The sequence below is a fragment of the Falco peregrinus genome, chromosome 2 (assembly GCF_023634155.1).
Source record: "Falco peregrinus isolate bFalPer1 chromosome 2, bFalPer1.pri, whole genome shotgun sequence".
NCBI lineage: Eukaryota > Metazoa > Chordata > Aves > Falconiformes > Falconidae > Falco > Falco peregrinus.
The window spans coordinates 29,264,934-29,285,504 of record NC_073722.1 but is presented as its reverse complement, the minus strand read 5'-3'; positions in this window follow the sequence as shown (position 1 = coordinate 29,285,504).

Here is a 20,571-nt window from a genome sequence, read left to right as displayed (position 1 = left end):
CATGTCTTCTCATAGTTCCCACTTGCTTTGAAGTTTTTGGGTATCTGCTTACTTGTAAGATATGAGTCAGTTTGTGGCTTGTCATTTTCTAATTTTAGAAAGTCTTCTAACAGAACTGGTCCTTGCTGCTACAAAAGATGGTCTAATTTTTGTCTCTTGTGAGATTTCTGTAATAGCTATCATTGACTACTTACAAGAAGCTTATTCTCCAAACTTCTTGGAAAAACTTTCTGGACTGACTTTGAAAGGCCACTAACATAAGTCTGGGCCATTCCAATAGTCTCATTAAGTAGTAACAATAAATTATCATCCCTGGTCTGTCAAAATTGTGACATCACATTATGAATATATGCAACAGTATTTAGTTGCTCTGAAAATTGTTGAACTATTTCTTAACTTTTCAGTGTCCAGTACTCTCTGAACAGGTTCTTTCAGATATTTCACACAAGGAGGGTCTGATGTCTTAATACCAATTTTACTTAAAGTTATTTAACATTCCACAAGATTTTGATTGGTCAGAGTGACACAGCAATGTATTAAAATTTCCACATAAGTACAATATGCAGTTGGATTACACTACAAACCTGATTCACATTATCAATCTAAACTGTGCTTACCATCATGATTCTGGCTGTCCCTAGTCACTGGGAAGGAAGACACAGGTTGAAGCCAGCTGAAGCCCATTGTGCTCTTCAAAGTTCATTTTGGTTGTTGCTCAGTATTTGTATTCTGTGTTGGGCTTAGTAATGTATGCATTTCCCCCATGCTGGTCTGGCTGGCTCAGAAAGGCATTCACACTTTTTTAATTCAAAGAAGGTTGTTTACTCAACTAGTTCATCCACTCATCTAATATAGCTGTATGAGTTGAGTGGATCAACTGGCTATATCTAAAATCCCATCCTCCAGTCCCTTGGTTCCCTTGGAGTTGTGGTATGTTCAGCTTGCTTTGCAACAGTTGTGGTCACACCCTACTTTTTTCCTTGAGCTTTGTATGTACATCTATGCTCATCTGCTTCAAGCCTTCTTTCATTGTAGGGGTTGATTGGTCACACAACTACAAGTCACCAAGTTTTATTTGGTTTCCCAGGCTATCTGAATTGTCCTACTAGATATGGAATATGCAAAAGTCCAAGATACTGTTTGATTTTTCCAAACAAAGCTGATCAAGAAATAGGATACCAGAACTGTGCAGGAATAAACTTACTTCTGGTCCCCTGCACCAATTCTCAGAATTCACTACCTTATTTCTGAATAACTTGAATATCTAACTAGTATGGATTTTTTACAAGTGTTTGTAAAATGACATAAAGCAACTAATAAGACATCTATATTACCTAAAAAGTGACATAAACTTGTGATAAGGGACATCTAATTGGCTCAAATATTTACACAGTGGTTTTACTCAAACTAGTATCCAAGACTGCAGGTTTATGTGCCAATAATGTGCTATTTATGTAAACTGTTAGGGCTGGATCTTGACAGGGATGATGACTGTTTTCCCCGTGGCTTTATTTTGGAGAGAAAACACTCAGTTCAGTAACTGCTGAGTGCTCAACTGCTCAGTCATGCTGTCTAGAAAATTCCATTCCTGTCAGGCCATGTGTCAGTAACTGTCACAGCAATGAGTAGCTGGAGGGATAAAGACCAATGCTAAAAGAAATTACACACAATTATCTTATGAATGACTGTAATATATCTTTATTTACACCTTTGCTGCTTCAATTTTTAAATGTTATATCAAACTTTGGAAATGTTACAATAGCGTCAGAACTGATGTGAAAAAAGACTATTGAGACAGATGCATGAAGAGAATATACATGACAGTGTGATTGTTATGATTTTATATTAATGACAAACAATGTAAAAGACTTTTGATTTCCTGGAGTATTTTATATATATATAACAGGAAAGATAGCTAAGCTGCTGCTAAAACTGGTATCAGAATACAGGAGTCCAGCAAAGAAAATATATTGCAACATTTCAATATATTAAATTCCTATAGAGATAAGTGAAACATTAATACAATTTCTTCAAATGAAAATATTTCTAGTTTATATGGATTTTATATATATACAAGTATGCACACCGCAGTTTAACACAGCTGGAATTCACTGTCTTGTTTCTGTCAAAGTTCTTTGGCAAGCAACTTTTCTTGTTATTACTTAAAATACTTTGCTGCATACTACACAATGATTCTTAATTTTTGGCAAGTCACTTGCAATGCATTCACCCAAAAATGGTTTAATATATAGACATTAATACATTTTCCTGGCCCATGGGAGTTTTCCATTGCCTACATCACAACAAAACAAAAGCTTCTAGCTAGAAGTATTAAAAGTGTATACGTGAAGTTGTAGATGGAATTGCAAAATAATGCATTCTTTGTCCATGTAGATCTATTTGGATCTGAAACAACACAGGTAAGTTAGAGAATACATATCTTTTATATTCTGAGGTAGAGCGGAAGTATATATTGACTTTGCTAGTTATCAGACAAGAAATAAATTATTATTTCTCAGTCTAAGTGGGAAACTAACCTAGATTCCCCTACTGTTTCAAGGAAAATAATGCAGTGCATCAATGAAAACTTCTGCTCCTTCCATGCCATTTTACTGATGCAGAACAATAAAGTACTAATGTAGTTTATATTTTTGTTTGTACTGATCCTTTCATTATAAGTTGTCAACATGCTGGTTAGATTTTTAAAAATCCTAGAACACCCTTCATCTGCTTTTCTAAACTCAGAGATACGCTGCGACTTGATACTCACTCTCTTGATCTCATCTTCTCTGTCTGTTCAAAATGTTGAAGTGAGTGGCAAAGAGGAAGACAGTAGTCTGAACTCTTATTTTGACCAAACAAGGCCTCAAACTGTCACAGCTGAAGCTTACCCAACAGTATTTCTGAGATAAAATGAAACCTTTACTACACATTACAGCTCTAATTCATTGGATGGTTCTGTTATGGATTAGTGAAGCAAGCAGAGAAAGAAAATAAACATTGTGTGGGAGGCTTATCTGAAAGCTCTAGACTACACCTGCCCCCTCTAATAGTTTAGGTGTATCTGAGAAGGAAGCAAAGTGGCACAAATGAGCTATTAACAACTTCACCCTTTTAATGCATTTTGGGGAAGGATCCAGTAGGTGGTACTGATCCACATAATGACTACCAATTGGCTTAAATAAGGAGAAAGCCAATTGTCTTTGGAGGTTGGTGTTTGTTATTAGTTTAAACTGGTGGTGGAACTGAGATGTAGATACTGTGATCTCTTGGTGTTAGTGTTTTGTTTCCCTTGGAACTCCTGGTGCTGGTTGCAACTGGATATCTGGACTGGTGTATGTTTTGTGCAGCATATGTGTTTTGTTAGGTACATTAAAACAAAACTTGATATCTGCATGTTATGTCCCTCTTAATAAACAAATTTTAGATGTTATTGGGTTAATTATTTGGATTCTGCTCTTATAACTTCTGAACTGCCAGATTTCCCTATGACAAACTCTTAATCTGTTAACACTTTGTGTACCACTACTTTACCAGGAGAAGGCTAAAATTCCATCTTTAAATCAATCTGAACTAAATGTTGCTGGCAATATCTTCCCACTGGAGGTAACTTTTCAGACTAAAAGGTACATCCATATCATAAATTTTGACATTGTTTTTGTTAAATTCCTCCTCATAGGGAGTAGGATAAATAACTCTCTGGGGAGTAAGAGAGTAGTATCAGTAGAAATAGAGAGATCCTGGCTTTGCTGTTTTCAGTGGTGCCAAGATATCACAGATGACTTTGAGCATGAGAAAACTGAGCAGTCCTTTTATTCTATAACTCTTAGGCACTAACAATTCATGCTCATCTAGTTACATAGATAGCAAACATCCAGCTATTGACTCTCAATTTTAAATGAATCCTGTACCTCATCAAATTCTAGCTTTTCCTCATAAAATGTTCTGGTTTGGACCCATGTTGACAAACTTTCATCTTTAAGTATTGCTGTAATGCTACTGTACAGTGAAAGTATCAGAGAGGGCGGTTGTACTACCCTTCAGGCTGAGACAGGCAGCACACTTTGCCTTCCTAATTTGGTAGGTCAGCTACATGGATAATCTAACTTGTTTCAGTCAAACACTTCCAAAGGTTAGTAAATACTTACTATTTAAACTATTTCAGCTCATGTGGTTCTTTTTTGCCTATATCTCAGAAGGTTTAACTCAAAAGAAAAGTTAGCAACTCTGAGGGAATAGTAATTTCTCTTCAATGAAGAAAAGTGATTAACAGCTGGGAGAACAATAACCTCTGCAGCTTCAGGAATAAACTCACATAGGAATGCACTAATGGTATTTAAATGTTTGTCTGCATTTCTATAATGTTTATCATTTTAGGGTTGAATAAAATAAAAAATTGGCTTCATTTAACATCATGGAATTAAATCATACAAAAGTGACTGTTCTAGAGAATTGTTTTACAATAAAATACTGAATAACTGTATATTCAAGAGGCTGTACAAATTCTTTAGTCTTACTACCAGGGATAACCAAGAATTTTCAAGATTTGTTTTTTTAGTCAAAAAAATGATTTAATCAAAAACAGTCTTTCAGAGGGATGAATTTTGATCAGGTACAAGACTGAATTTACCATGAGACAGCCTTATGGAAGAAGGGTACAATTGTCCAAACATTTGTTTCAGTTATGGCAGAGCAGAGATTGGGAGATTTCCCACATTAAAAGTTTCCTTATTGAGAAAAAACACAAGTCTTAGTGTGTCATGCAATATTTTGATAAGTTTTGTGGGAGATAGTCAGATTTACCATTTCACTAGAAGGGTACAGAGGTAGGCCAGGATGATCTATGTGTTTTTTATAGCTGTTTGTAGTAGCACAAGCACCTGCTGTTCTATCTGTGGGATCAGCAGGGGATAAAGTCATAGAGAGCATCTTTCTTACCTTTACCTTTTTTCCTCCATCTGCCTCTTAATCCAATAGAGAACTGACCCAGTGAAACCTGCTAGAAAGCTCTTGGTGAGTCCCAATGAATATAGGAACATGCTATTAATTGTCTAGCTTTTGCTATCTTCTCTTCACAGAGCCAGAGGGAGGGATACATCCTTTAGTTACTTTTAATGTTGTGACAAAGTGCAATCAGAAGTTCTTGCAGTTAAGGAAACTGTGGCAAGTTTTGCCCCAGACCTGCTTGAATGGGTTTTGTTTGCTGTTCATTGCAGGTATAATGTTTCATCTTGGCATAAGAATATCTGAAATCAAATCAACATTCACAAATGGAATAACTTCAATTTCTTAAGGGTTGAAAAGTAGCAACATACATGGTCAGGCAAAATAATGAGATTAAGTCAAGTTTTGTAATTAGAACACATTTAAAGCAAACACTTAGGTTGTGGCCCTGAAGTGGTCAGACAGTAGGACTCTATAATCATTGTAGGTCCCTTCCAACTGAAATAATCTATTGGTGAATCCTGATGATATCAGCAACTACTTACCTGCCTAAAATAGTTGGATGACAATAACAAAGCAATAAATGTCTTAATATTGAGTACAAGTTAATAATTTTTGAAGACTTTAAAAATGCCTGTGATATTTTTATAACTGTTTTTAAACATAAACAGAACTGAATAAACTGCTCTAGTTGTAAAACTTTGTCTTTATGACATTGAAGGACTGATTAACAAAATATCCTTACATACATGATGAACAGCTGTTTATCCTATCACCCCTCCTTTGCATTTTTAATGGCCTTACACAAAGTAGTTAATTTCTTCAAATGGGGGGAAAAAAAATCCTGTTAGGAAGATATAAAACCTGGATCTGTTTTACTAGGGTTCTAGTATTTTTCTTGGCTTAACAGAATTTCTATCATTGAGGATTTCCTATAGCTGTTAAATATTTATCTATGTTACTTGGGTTGTTAAGACTAACAATAATACAAATATACCATCGCTTGTATAAGTAACAAAAATACTTCTGAGTATATAGTATAGCAAAACATACACAAAGGTACTGAAGTGCAGGAGGCTATATGAATAGTTGCCTATTTTACCTTCTCTTATTCTCTGTGTACTTACCTATTTAACACACTCTTAAAATCTGTATTTTTGTTAAGAGATGTTTACATGTTTCTGGTTTAAAAACAAACCCCCAAAATATTCCAAGGAAACTGATAGTCTTATTCATTAAATCTGTTTTAAAAATCTGTAAAACTTCAAAGAAGGTGATTCAGGTAATGAAGACAGGCACATCCGCGCATACGTATTTAAACATGTTCAATTTATCCTGGTGGGCAAGTTTAATTAGTTTTAGCCATGTGGTGGTTTCAGTGTATTAAAATGCAGTGAGACTGCTTTAGAACTGTTAACAGAGAATAAGAGAATTTCTGGTTTAAAGTTAGAGCTTTTCATTTAATGATAGCTTTCAATTAAGATGGGTGTGTTTAGCTGGATTTTGGTTTGTGTTGTTGTGAAACAGGAAGCTTGCTTGTGTTAATAATACACTGCACACTGTTAGACTGTTTATGCTATAGCAATTAAAAGTGAGGTAGCCAAACACACAGTCAGTTCAATATGGAGAAAAGACAAAATCAACAACTGTAAGGAGCAAATCATTAACAGACTGATGAATCTTGTAACTAAAACTATTCTGTTCACCAAATGTAAAGTCGGTAAGGGAGCATCCTCCCAAACCTAAAACAAAGAAGGAACCAATGCCAACCAGTGAAAAGAAAAGGATAAAAAGTTTTATATAAATTCTGGACTAATAGGATGACTAAAGATCTTCACATCTACAGCTGCAGTTCACATATGCTTAAACATGTATGTCTATTGAAGGCAATTGTTCCAATAAAGTCAGTAGGGTGATTCAGGAAGTTAGAAAGAAGTGTCTAACCTAAATAACTTTGAGTTGGGTTTTAATTTGAAAGAAACTAATAATGTAAACTAGTTGTGAAAGAACTTGTAGCCTCTTTATAGAGGAAAAATATCTTATAACATTTCACCATCTGCTAAAACACAAAGGAGAGGACACATACAACAATTCAGTTTATTTCACTTTTGTAGCAACCAGGTTTGCTATGTCTAGTATGAAGGTTTTACATCATTCCAGGAACCCAAGATTATATTTTAGTTCTGAGATTTTTTTCCTGTTTCTTTGGAGAAACAGGAAACTGGAGGGAAAGGTGAAAGAAATGATATTTGCATCAGGAAGAATTACTTCCATTCATCTAAATGAAATGTCTTCTAATTCATAAATTGTAAATTTTTAAATTGTAATTCATAACTTTCAAATATAAAATTCATAAATATCAAGCTAAGACTTACTACTACCGTGTGTTGGCTTTTCTATGGCTTTTTACTCATAGTTGAGATTTTAGCAAAAAGATTTGATAGTCTGAATTTTGCTTCCTTTCCAAATTGTCACTTGTGTACCACTTAACAGCATAACCTAAGCAGGCAAAATTGGTCCAAGTCTTCCCTGGCTTCTGAAATATTTTCTGATTAAGTAAATTCCAACATTTACATCTTTCTCTCACATTGGAGGGCAGTGTACAGTCACTGAGTAAGCTTCTAAGATTTTACTATCTGATTACAATATCTGAAAAGTTGCTTGTATATACTTTTCCCTTTAGAACAGGATTGCCTTGGAGTTCTCACAATTTTGTTTGGAATCATAGTTACTATTTAAGAGTTTGCAAGTAATTTACTCTTTTATTCAATTACAAATTTGTCTCCAAAAGATATGCAATCTACAGTTGTCATGCTTGCTGCCAAATATTTTTCACTGTTCATTAAATCTAACTTGATGTGTACAGCATTATCCCTTCCTAGTCCACCTCTCATACTTCAGAAAAGGCTCCATGTGTGGTTCAAATCTTCCCAATTACAGCAGAGAAAGTGACACTGATTTTGACTGAATCTGAACAGTATGGTAACCTTTCTATTCAATGAATGCATTGAATGAATATTATTTCAGTGGTGCACTTCTGTCCTGGTTTTGGCTGGAGAGAGTTAATTTTTTTCCTAGTAGGTGGTACAATGTTATGTTTTAGATTTAGTATCAAAATAATGTTGATAGAGTAAGCACTACTTAACATACTGATGTTTCAGTTGTTGCTAAGTCAAGGACTTCTCAAATTTCCCATGTTCTGCCAGTGAGCAGGTGCACAAGAATCCAGGAGGAAGCATAGTCAGAAGAGCTGACCAGCATTAGCCAAAGAGGTATTCCATACCCTGTGAAGTCATGCTCAGTACATATACCGGTGGGAGATGGCCAGGGGCTGCCAACCACTGCTTGGGGACTGGCTGGGCATCAGTCAGAGGTTGGTGAGCAGCTGTATTGTACATTTCTTCCTGCCCCCACTCCCCTAGACTTATTCCTCCCTCTCCCCTTTGTTACAATTATTATTGTTGTTGCTGTTATTAGTAACATTACTTTATTTCAGTTATTAAATCGTTCTTACCTCAACCCACAGGTTTTACCTTTTGTTGATTCTCCTCCCCATCCCACTGGGAGGAGGTGGGGAGGACAGCAAGTAGCTGTGTGGTACTTCATTGCTAGCTGACACCTTAATTAGTTAAATGAGTTAAAATGGTACCAAGTTTTAGCCACAATCCTGAATCCAAACAAGCCATACATACATAGTTCTTCCAGTTCTTACTTCCTTGACAGCCATCTTATTTGATATACTTTGACAAAATACACATAATCACCACTCATGCCTCATTTAATCAAATTAGGAGCTGGCTGTTTGATCTTTCATATCATATCTCTTGATCTGAATGAAAGAAATATCCTGCATACCTGGGTACTGTTAATTTAGCTGGACTGTATTGTGGTGCTTTATCATGGAATTCTTATACCTATTTGACTGCAGGAGTTCAGTTCTAGCTAAGGATGTCAAGTTTGTGGCTGAAAGCCATTGGTCATGGCTAGATAGGTCTGTATGTGACCACACCTCACAAACTTTTGAGAGGCTTTTACAATCAAAATATTCAGCAGCCATGTGGGAACTTCTATCACAGCAGCAGTGCCAGACTACCTAAATAATGAAAATATACTTGAAATATATTATTTACCAAACACCTCACAAAAATTAAATGCAATATTTATGAATATATTTTTCTTGTTTGTACTATTTTCTGGGAGAGGCAAGAAATTACATATGGGTATACACAATTTATTTCTCAGTGTTATCTCTCTCTCAGTATTTTGAGTGACTATTAAGTTACCTGTAATGTGGATATGATCTATCACTAGTATACCATCATGGAATGACATCCCAGCATATGAGAAACTGGGAGAACTCAGGAAGAGAAAATACCTTTTAAAGGTTTAAAGACTCCCCTACCAATAATATATTAATCTTCACAGAAGGAAGTAATAATGCTAATGTAAAATAAGATTGCTTTTTCTAGCTAATGTCCACTTTCTCAGTTTACGCAACAGCAAAATTCTTTGCTTGACCACAAAACATAAGTTTTACTGTATTCAGTCTTTAAAATTGGTGACATTATTAGAATAGCAAAACAAAATATTAAGCTTACTAATTTTTATAAAGTTTCAGGCTAATAACTGAAAAGAAAGCACTTTAAGATGTTTACTACAATATATCCTAAAATGATATTTTAGAATTTAAATCTCATTGGCATATATGTGAATTCTTAAATGATTAAGAGAAGTATCTCAATATCCTGATAAAAGTAGCAATATATGAAAAGTAAAGTTGGTGGAAACTTCTGCTAAGGCACTAGAGGGTGATGTGGTAGGCCCATCTCATGGTAATATTTTCACTGAAGAAAAAGAATAGAATGGGATTTTTTTTTAATAAAAGAAAGACCGAGCACTAAAAGTCGGGAAGACTAAAAGCAGGCAGAATATAGCAACTATTTTTAAAAAGATACTACAGAATAGGCCTAAACCAGACTTTTTCTGACAGATGAGGAATTCACCTATCCTTGGTACCTGGACACATCATAAAGAATTAATGGAGGTTTCCAATAAACAACTTATATGTGGCTATGTGGAGGTATAAATATATTATTCACCATATTTGTTCTATAAAATAAATGCTAGAGATGGTGAAATTATTTCTGAACAGGTTTTATCATTAAAAAAACCTGACAGAATTGAACCAAATTTTTCATTTTGGGATCATGTAGATTGTGACTAAAAACCCCAATGCAAATAAGAAAGGCTGATAGCCTGACAAAGCAGCCAGCTGCTAGTTTATCTGATTTTCTGCCAGTATGCTCACCAGCTATCTTGCCAATTGGACCCCAGGCTGGTGGGCTGGCTAGGAATCAGGCAGAATACTTGGCTTCTCAGCTTGACTACTACCCAGCTGTCCTCCTTGGCTGGTGTGAAGCCTGGCTAACACCTCAAGTTATCACATGCCCAGCTGGCTTTTCTGACCAGTCCAAGGGCTTCCATGAGTTGTCCTGCTATTCAGGATCCCAAGCTGTCTGACCTCCTTGTTAGTCACCCAGCTATCTTGCTGAGCAAGGGAAAGCTTTCTGCTTCTCATCTGCCTCATGAGTGTCTCTGTCTCACAAGCTGGGAAGCTGTGCTTGTATCTGGTTGAGTACTTGGCCCATCATGGTCTGACTCTCCAGGTATCTATGTGGGGGATGGTTGGCTGGTGAGCACAGAAACAGATTGTTCCATTTCACCAGCAATTCTGTAATGTTGACATTTTTTCTCCTGAGGAATGAAACAAAACACTAGCATGTAGAATTTCCTATAAAATAGATGCTTGTTGTATTTTTTCAGCTATCTATACCAATGATATACACGAAGTATGAAAAATAAAGCTATTTTATCAATATAAATTGCAAGATAAAAAGGATGTCTTGTCAAGATACCTATTAAACAAATGTCAATAATAGAGAAAATGTTCTGGAAACTGGATTATTTATTAATTAGAAGTAAGATCAACAGTAATTATGAGCTCTTCACAATGACATACTAATGTTTATCAAAAAAGGGCATAAAATACATTCACTGTAGTGTTCCTGATGCCGCAAATATTCTAGAGGGCTTTTAAAAGTGATACTGTATTCAACTCAAAGATAAATTGCTTATTGAGACTAAATGTAATTTTAAAAATAAAAGTTTATTTACTCTTGAATTAAAATACTGTCTATTAAGTTGAAAAAGTCTATTGATAGACATTTTTCTTCAAATACATACATTTATACATTCTTGTGAAGGGGTGGTAGCAAATGGATGCTGCTATTTATTCATATGTTTTACCACATTTTCATTCTTACTAAGGAAGCAAAAATGGAATATTTCTGATCTTCTATGAGTAGTGCAGATATTCGGGAGTCTCCACTGCTTGAAGATCTGTCTGTGGCAGCTTTCATTTCTTTCATTTTCCCTCATTCCTCTCAAAACTGGGTGTACAGGGTCAGTGTTAAAATACAGAACGAGAGTACATAATGCTATAGATTTTTTAATAGCTTCATTCAAAACAAGCAAAACATACAGAAATAATTATTTTTCAACACTTAGAGAATTATGTTTAATCACCTGGAGAATTAAACACAGAACTTGTGCCATAATCTAGTGAAAAGTATAGTACAGCATTCATAGTACAGTACAACCCTTTGGTACAAAAATATGCAAACTTCTAAGAAAATATTCTTTTCCTTTTTCCAAATCTATAACTTTCTGAAGGAAAAAATCTAAGACATTTATTGCTAGGACATTCATTTCCAGCACACTACTGGTTATGGGCTTCAGGGTTCTTCTGTAATTTTAAACTTTGGACTTCTGTTCCTTAAAATATAGGAGCTGTTACTAAGGAATCATATTTCTGGAGGAAATTTGCATACTATTCCTTTAATTGAAAAATGTATGGCTGATAACAGATGCTGTTGAATTGGATTCAGTGGATGTTTGTTAATTCATAATAGCAGTTAATTTATACTAGTTCCTTACAACATCAGTCACTTCTGCACTTGGAACAAATAATTCACATCTGTGTATGGTTTCAACATGTGACATTCTATTGGGTAATAGAGAATTAAGAAGGAAATAACTACATGAAAAGGAAAATTAAGATTCATCAAAAACTTGGAATAAAGGTAATTTAAGTTGCATGCTAAAGAAAATAACTATTAACTGAATCTATCATAACTGTAAAGAGGAAATATGTTGTTTCTGCTGGCTCTACTAGAGTAACCAAACAGTTCTGGTTTGGGGTTTTACATACAGCTGAAACTGAAATGTCTTTAGAACTCCTGCTTTTGGATCCTGGGAAGAATGACAGTCTGAGACACAATTCTTTCCTGTGTAATACAACTCAAACTAATTTACTTTCTAAAAGTAATTTGATTTTTCCCTTACTATAGTGCTATCAGATAACAACATGCTCTCTGGAGACTCCATTCATGCTGAGATTGCACCAAACAGGGATTGCACTGCTGAATCAGCCTGTAATCAATCTTGCATCCTGCAGATCTCCTTAAGTATTTTTTCTTTGATCAGTCTAATGGGAAACATAACATGTTAAAGAATAATGAAGCCACAGTCTAATTGTATTTTTGCTGGAGAGCCTCTAGGACCCCTTTTGAAATTATTCTAATGCCTCTAATGAAAAGATTCTAATGGTCCATGTTTATCCACATGGTCTAAAGAAAGGATATATGACCAATAAGATTTCTCTTTAGTGTAAGCATATGTTAACTTTCAATACATTATTTAAGAACTTTTTCCAGTCTTTGTGCACTTATTTCTCTGGTTTCTACTATATTTACAATTTCTAATTAACAATTATTTTGTTCTGCCTTATATGAGAACTTCCATCAGTACTGTTCAGTGAGTGCATTAACACAGCTTGCCTTCAGAGCACATTAATTACATAATGAAAATGAAAGATAATTCTATAAACACTCATCTACCTGTATGATAAAACCATGTTTCAATGAAACATTGTTTTGATTCCTATTATTTATTATTCTTGATAATGTTACATTTTGATACAGTAGGAAACTTACTACTAAAATAATGAATGAGAAAGGAGAAAATATTTAAAGCTATATAAAAATCTTTGATTTTATTGTTTTGTAAGTCATAAAATACCTGTGAACTTCCAAACAGATAATGTGGTATTAAGTTCAGTAACAAAATATGCACTGTATCTAAAGGGAAGATACACAAACTTTAGCCAATAGTCTGTTAATTTTTCTACACTAATGGATATATTGTATTGTTGATTTAGGGTAAAGAAGGAAAAACATTTACAAAAGACTGTTTAAAAAGTTGATGGGTTTTTTTTGTTTTGGCTGAAAATGCAGGATAACCATGTTCAAAGTAGACAGTCCCTTTCAGAATTATTCTCAATGCCCTCAGGGCTTTGCATGTATCTTGTTGTTGTTGCAATATGTCTTTGTGAGACTGCTTGTTACATGTTACAATAACACTGTTATGTCCCATCACTATTTTGCTCCTTCTTTCTGATGTTGTTTACTTCAAAACTTATTTTTTTTCTCATCTCTGATAGTTCACAAAGTATGTATCTCAGGTGGTAAAATGCCTGGAAAGATATCCACATTTATAGTTGTCTTGATGGAAAAAGTAGGAAGACAAAACTTTCAAGGGGAGTGGAAATGCAAATTCCTTTTTTCATGTTTGATGTCTGCAGTTATGGGGAAAACATTTCCACTCAAAGCAAACATTTCCAATCAACCTTTGAGATATCTGACTTTTATTCTGCCTTCAGTTTTCTGCAGTTTAATTTTCACGTGTAAATATCTCCAGAGCTAGTCTGCCTAACTATATATGGATGCTTGAGGAAAACTCAGATGTGAGAAATGTGAGCACAATATTAAAAGTATTGAACTCTTATCTGCTCTAAAACAGAAGAGCTCTGTGTTTCAAAAGCAGTATGGTCAATGGAGTTGTGTTGATTTTTAACAAGCAGAAGATCTCAGACTAAATTGCTGAAATTATTAAAGAACATATTTAGCATGGTTTCATACTTCAAAGAAATACCATCCATGTCACTAAATTGCTTTCTGTGAGGTTTTATCAACTTTTGCATGGCTTCCTGAGACAGTCTATTTCAAACATTCTGAGAAAACAATTCTTGAAGTTTGCTATTAGAAGCTACTGGAATTGTGTATTTTTATTTGACATGTATTTTAAAAAAAAAAAAATCCGGAATATGTCTGAAAACACAGATTTACAAAAGCACAAATGTGTGTATATGAATATGAACATAATATGTGTATATATATACTCTGCTTTTTCCCCTCTGTCTTGCTTGGTAAACATAACTGCACTTTTTTTAAAGTACTTAATAGAATCATAAAATGGTTTGAGTTGGAAGTAATTTTTAAGGATCGTGTAGTTCAATCCCCCTACCATGGGCAGGGACATCTTCCACTAGATCAGTTTTCTCATAGCCCAATCTAATCTGACCTTGAACACTTGTGATGACAAGGCAACCACAACTTCTCTGGGCAACCTGTTCCAGTGTCTCACCACCCTCATTGTAAAAACTTTGTACTTGCATCCAATCTAAACCTACCCTCTGTCAGTTTCAAACTGTTGTCCTTTGTCCTGTCACCACAGGCCCTAGCAAAAAGTCTCTCTTCATCTTTTCTAGAAGCCCCCATCATATTCTGGAAGGCTGCAACAAGTTCCCCACAGAGACTTTTTTCCTCCAGGTTGAAGGTTGCTAACTCTCTTGGCCTTTTACTTACCATCTCTATCCACCCCCATCCCCTAAATAGTGTATCTTACTGAAACTTCCAGGTTTTAATATCTTTATCCTCTTTGTTCTGCCATTGATAAATGTACATCACTTCTTGTGGTGGGTTGGCCTTGGCCAGTTTTCAGCTACTCATCAGCCACTCTCCCATTTCCTATCCTCAGCAGGGCAGGGATGCAAAAGCTCAAAGCTCAAGGTAAATGCAAGGAGATGGCTTACCACTTACTGTCACAGACTAAACGGAAAACTGAGGAATTTATATCAAATTAAGGTAGATTTGAATAATAAGACACAAAACCAAATTTAAAAGAACACCTTTCCCCAACCCCCTCTTTTCCCAGGCTCAACTTCACACCTTCATTCCCAACTCGTCTACCACCCTCTCTAGTAGTTTGCTTCTGGTATAGTCTGATCAGTCATATGTTCTGTCTCTATGTAATTTTCATGTAGTGGTATGAATAAATAAGGACCACTTGCAGGATGTGTTCTGAATCAAGAATGAAATTTGTACTGAAGATTTTATTTATGCAGGTGGATATGTAGTTTAGAAAGAGTGCTGTTTACTATTATGTTACAATATATGGCATGTTTAAATCTATTTTAGTATCAACATTAGTATTTTAGAGGAATGGGGGACATCACTTTGACTTCAGAGATTTTATTCAGCTTCTTTGCTAGCTAAAAGTCTGATAAAAATATTATGCTACGCCTCAATAACATCCTTCCGTCTCTTCCTAGAAACTTCTAATATGTTCCATATTACTGAAGTAAGGGATTAAAGAATTTTCTGCTGCATTAGTAAGAAATACTTACACAGCACAGATGCATGGAAAAGTGTTTTTTTTGGGGAAAAAAAAAACCCAAACCAAACAACAAAAACCCACAAACCCCACTTTTAATGAACCAGTTGAGAGATGGTTTCTCTGGTTCTTTTAAAATTAAAATGTTATTGCAGTTTCCCTTGTGCTGATATTCTAATATTATTAACACTGTGTAATACAGTCTTATTCTAATTATACTTTGCATTTCTGCAGATCAGTTTTATTGGCTTCTAGTTTATAATACATTTTTCACAGAAGTTGTAAAAATATCTTACTAAGAATTGTAGTCATCTTCTCAAGTACTCTAAACACACACAAACACCAAAAATCCCATGTTCCCCCCCCCCAAAAAAAAAACTCAAACAAAAAAAAAACACCTACAAAGAGAACATTTCTTTTCAGCTTCTGCTGAAATATAACCCATGTATTTGAAAGCAAACTTCCCTTCTTCCTGTGTCCCTCAGTGTATTATCTGGACCTTTTAATTGTTTGAAACACATTCAGATGCACCAAGTTAAGCTTCCATCTGAAACAGTATTAAATGCTACAAAAGATTGCACTCTAATGAAACAGTTTAATTTTTCACTGGATCACATCTAACAATGTAAGTCTGATGTCTCATTTACTTACATGTCTGAGCTCTGAAAAGTTGGGGTTTGTTAGTTTGTTTTTGTTTTTTCCTACTTGTAGCAAAGCTGGATAGGAAGAGGATTAGTCTGTTGCGAGGTATAAATAGTTTAGTTACCTACTCAGGGCGAAAACTTGTAGTAATTTCAAAGACAAAAATAAAACAAACCCAAATACACCTGGCTGTCTTGCCTTTTCCAGACTATTTGCTGGTATAATACATGCCATGTTTCTGGCAATCACTTACAGGGATTGCTCCTCCAGTTAGGTGTGGTTTCCCAATTGTCCTAATTTATCATAGTCTTATTTTAAAAATTAGCGTTATTCACATGTGTGTTTCTGCAGTGTAATCTCAGCCTTTGAATCTGACAAAGGATCTCATAGGGAACACAGAAGAAAATATTTATTCTGATTACAGCTGCCTGACTTTCATAACCCTTGCATCTATTTGTGATAGGAGAGTCACCTGGCAGAGCTACAAACCAGACACTAATATTTTAAACTGTAACTATCAAGATTATTAGCAAGTACCTCTAGAACGCCATACTTAAATTACACTAGGTTTTATAATGAAGAAAAGACATCTAAAAAAGCAGTATGATTTTTCTTTTTTCAGACTTAATATCATTGTAATGGTCATTATATATGAAGCTATATAAATTATATTTAAAAAAGTAGAAAGTCAGAGCCAGAAGTGCACCACCAGTCCAGCTTTATATACTACATATTTCATTCAATAAATACTTATTTTCACTCACCAAAAGAATGATACTTTTTTCCCCAAAAATTCGGAGACTGGCTTCTTGTTTTATTTTACTTTGGTTTTTTTCCCTATGATTTAAGTCCTTTTTCTTTATAAATGGAACATTAGAAATAATATTCTAGATGACTAACTTTTTGAAAAGGGAGATGGACTAGTTTTTGGACTTCTATTTCTTAACTTTACTATTGGTAGTGGCTGTTTGGTCAAAGCATAACTTTCTTGTAGTGAGGAGTGAATGTCTGAAAAAGGCAAAAGCATATGTTGATCTGTTACATAGCTGGTCACAGTTTTTTATTATTTCAAAGCTTAAATGAGTATTTCTAATAGAAAATGTAAAAATGTGATTTATCAAAGGTTGATGAAAGATAATATTTTGAAAAAACTGAGAATTCTTCCATGCTTTTATCAAAGTGTAAAAACAGATAAGGTCACATGACCAAATTATTGAAAAAATTTTCTTAGCTATACTAATCTTGTGCTAGAATCCATCTACAAATAAAATTATAGTAAGAGGATGTTGAGGAATATCATTTTATCAGGATAAGACTTAGTCTTTTGTATTTTTGTTTTCTCAAGGGAACAACCAAAGAAAAAACACCTCCAAAAACACAGAGTAAAAACATTTCAGCACTTTTTCTTTCTTACAAGAAAGCTTGCAGGAATAAAACTGATATGCACAGTTCACTGGCTTTAAGTCCAAAATCCTAACTGGATTTTTTTAGATTGCTGTTCTAACAGTTCCAGTATTTAGCAACACATCAAAAGGCATTACATAAGTTTAATTCTTGGTTTTCAGTTTTGCCTTCATGAACACCATAGAATTCTGTAAGAGGTCTTTGATTGAATTTGATGATTACTATTAACAGGTACTAGCATTGATTATTTAAGCACTGATTCTGTCAACTGACTGATACTGTACAAGAAACAAAATGAATGTAGCTGCTGACCCTGCAGCTGGAGATTTAACTACTTTAGAAGCTCATAAAGTTGATTAAGCTTGAGAATTGTAAAATACTTGTATCTTTGTGTGGCCACCAAGTAATAACTCATGATACTGTCATTAATTTGTGGGACGAGTTGCTCAGACAGGTTGCTTGTTATGTAATTTCAGTTTGTGTAGACCATTAGCCTGAAAGTGTTATGAACTTATAGTTATGGAAAACTTTCCAGATACTTCAATTTGTAGTCCTTCTCTCATACACAAATATTTATTTCACTCTTTGCAGTCCAATGACATTCACTTATCCACTTGGTTTCATATCCATTACTGTACAATCAAATTTATATTTGTATTACTAATTTCTTGTTCCATAAGTACTTATCCTCAAAATCAGATTAATTTGTAAGCCTTAGGGTTCTGTTGGTGTCTTCTGTTATTTTTTCTTACAATTTAGTGTATTGTTTCCTAGCTATATTTCCAACTGTAAAATTTTCAGATGATTCATGTATCTTTTGACCTTGTTTTTATTATTTGACATTATAACAAAACCTGATCCATTTTCTTTTCTTTAAGGTACAACAGTAATGCTAATCCTAACTGTGACAGTTAAACCAAAGTATCTTTCTATTTCTCAGATCAGCGCTTTGACCAGCAATATGTTCCCTCTGGCATTTTCAATCCTTACATCAAAGATTGTTTCAGAATACTTAATCTAAGAGACAACAGAGAGATTTAACAGATTCAAATACTGCTATATCCCAAACTTCTGCATGTTGTGGACTGTAAGTTTTAACCAGCAATTTCTACGTTGTAAATAACTATTTATTATTTATGCAACTAAAATACTTGATCTGTGCACATCTGCAAATGCCTATAGTTGTAACAATGTAGGACAGCTACCAAGTACTTCTGGAATAAAAATACACCAATTCTGACATTTTTCACAACGTGATCAAAGTTGTAGTAGTTACTACAGAAAAGGTTTTAATCATTGGTCCGTTAGGAGGATATGGGCAAAACCAGTCCAAGATTTTCATAGCTTAGATATAAATCAGAGAAATATAAGTTAATACTTATGACAGCTAAATTAATTCATTTGCTGCTGTTAATGGTTGTTTTGTGTTTGTGCAAAGTGTCATTCATATCTCTTTTAAGGACTGTTAGAAAAATAAAATGTTAATGTATTTTAATTATTTGTTTGGGATAATTATTATTCATCAATAAATAGTGATACATATTTATTTAGCTACTTTTCTTATATTCTTTGGAATGTGTTATTATATATATGTCATTTTTCTAAGGATACTACCAGGAAACAAATTGTTGCATTTCTTTTATTGGCATCACCACTGCAGGTACATCTGTATTTTGGCTGCCCAAAAGCAGTGTGTTATGCTGGATTTCCCAATGCTTCTTTCTAGAGCTTTTGACTTTACCACACAGGGGTTATGAAACCACTTCTTTGAGTGCAGGATGCAAAGGTCAAGGGGAAACACTTCTATTGTTCAACACAGATGTTGTTTTCACGACTATTTGAGTGCATCATCCACAGTAATACCAATAGCATTAGGAAATAGGTTTATTTGAACAAGACAGTAGATTCCAAAAGATGGTTTTGATTACCATCAGTACACTTTTAAAGAAATATCTACATATTATGAGGCCTCTTGTGCTTTTTTGGTGTATAAGAAACACAAATGGAAGTAAAGATCTCTTTTCTAACATCTAAGAAGGGAAATTGAACTGCCACCCGGTGCAGACAAGCAAGCCATCTGTTCCCTAGGCAGTGTTTCATAACAAAGAGGGTTTGGTACACTAGTTAAAGGATGTTGCTGATTTGAATTTTCAGTGATGTATCTGGTACCCTTTCCTGGATAGTAGAAACATTCCTAGTTAAACTAGCTCCGGGAGCAATGGATTCAGAATATCTGATGGCTTAGAAGTAATAATGTAGAAAACTATTTTTGTTCTCAACAGTAGCTAAGAAGAATAAAGACTAATTTCACCTGAAAAACTTCTGAGATATTTCACTTACCATGCATTTAGTGATAGCACTGAAAAAAAAGAAATCACTTTAGGAAAAGACAAAATATGCGAAGATTGTCCTTTCAGAGTTTATAGCAAGAGATTTATAAGGAATTTGTACATAAGACTGCAGTTCCATATTCACATGTTGAATGCTTGTTTTTAAAGTTGTATATTTACAATATATTTTACTTTAAATTACCTGCTACTGCAATGAAGGGAAATCTTCTCTATCCAAACACAATTTTTGTATGTATATTTTTGGATACATTTCATGTTTGATTCTTAACACTTTACAAGTATGGCAGTTTAGGAGGTTGAAAATATGTAGACCTTAAATTTTTATTGTTATATGAAATTTTTCTTTCAGGCTACCTCTTCAAGCACACTGTTCCGTTTGAAGGTCCCTGACGGAAAGTGTAGTCTGTGAGTAGTGCAGACTGGCTGTCCCTTTGCACAGCTGCTGAACCACAGAACATGGATGGGGGATAAAAGAAAAGAAAAAAAAAAAAAGTCTTTTTCCTAGCTACAGTAAATCTTTGCAAAGCTGTAGAATTGCACCACATTTTGGTATGACCATGCTATATGGGAAGACTATTTGTGTTTGTTCTTAACAATCCCAAGGGGTTTTTGGATTAACTATGATATATTCAGAGGATTTTCAACTTTTTCATAGGGG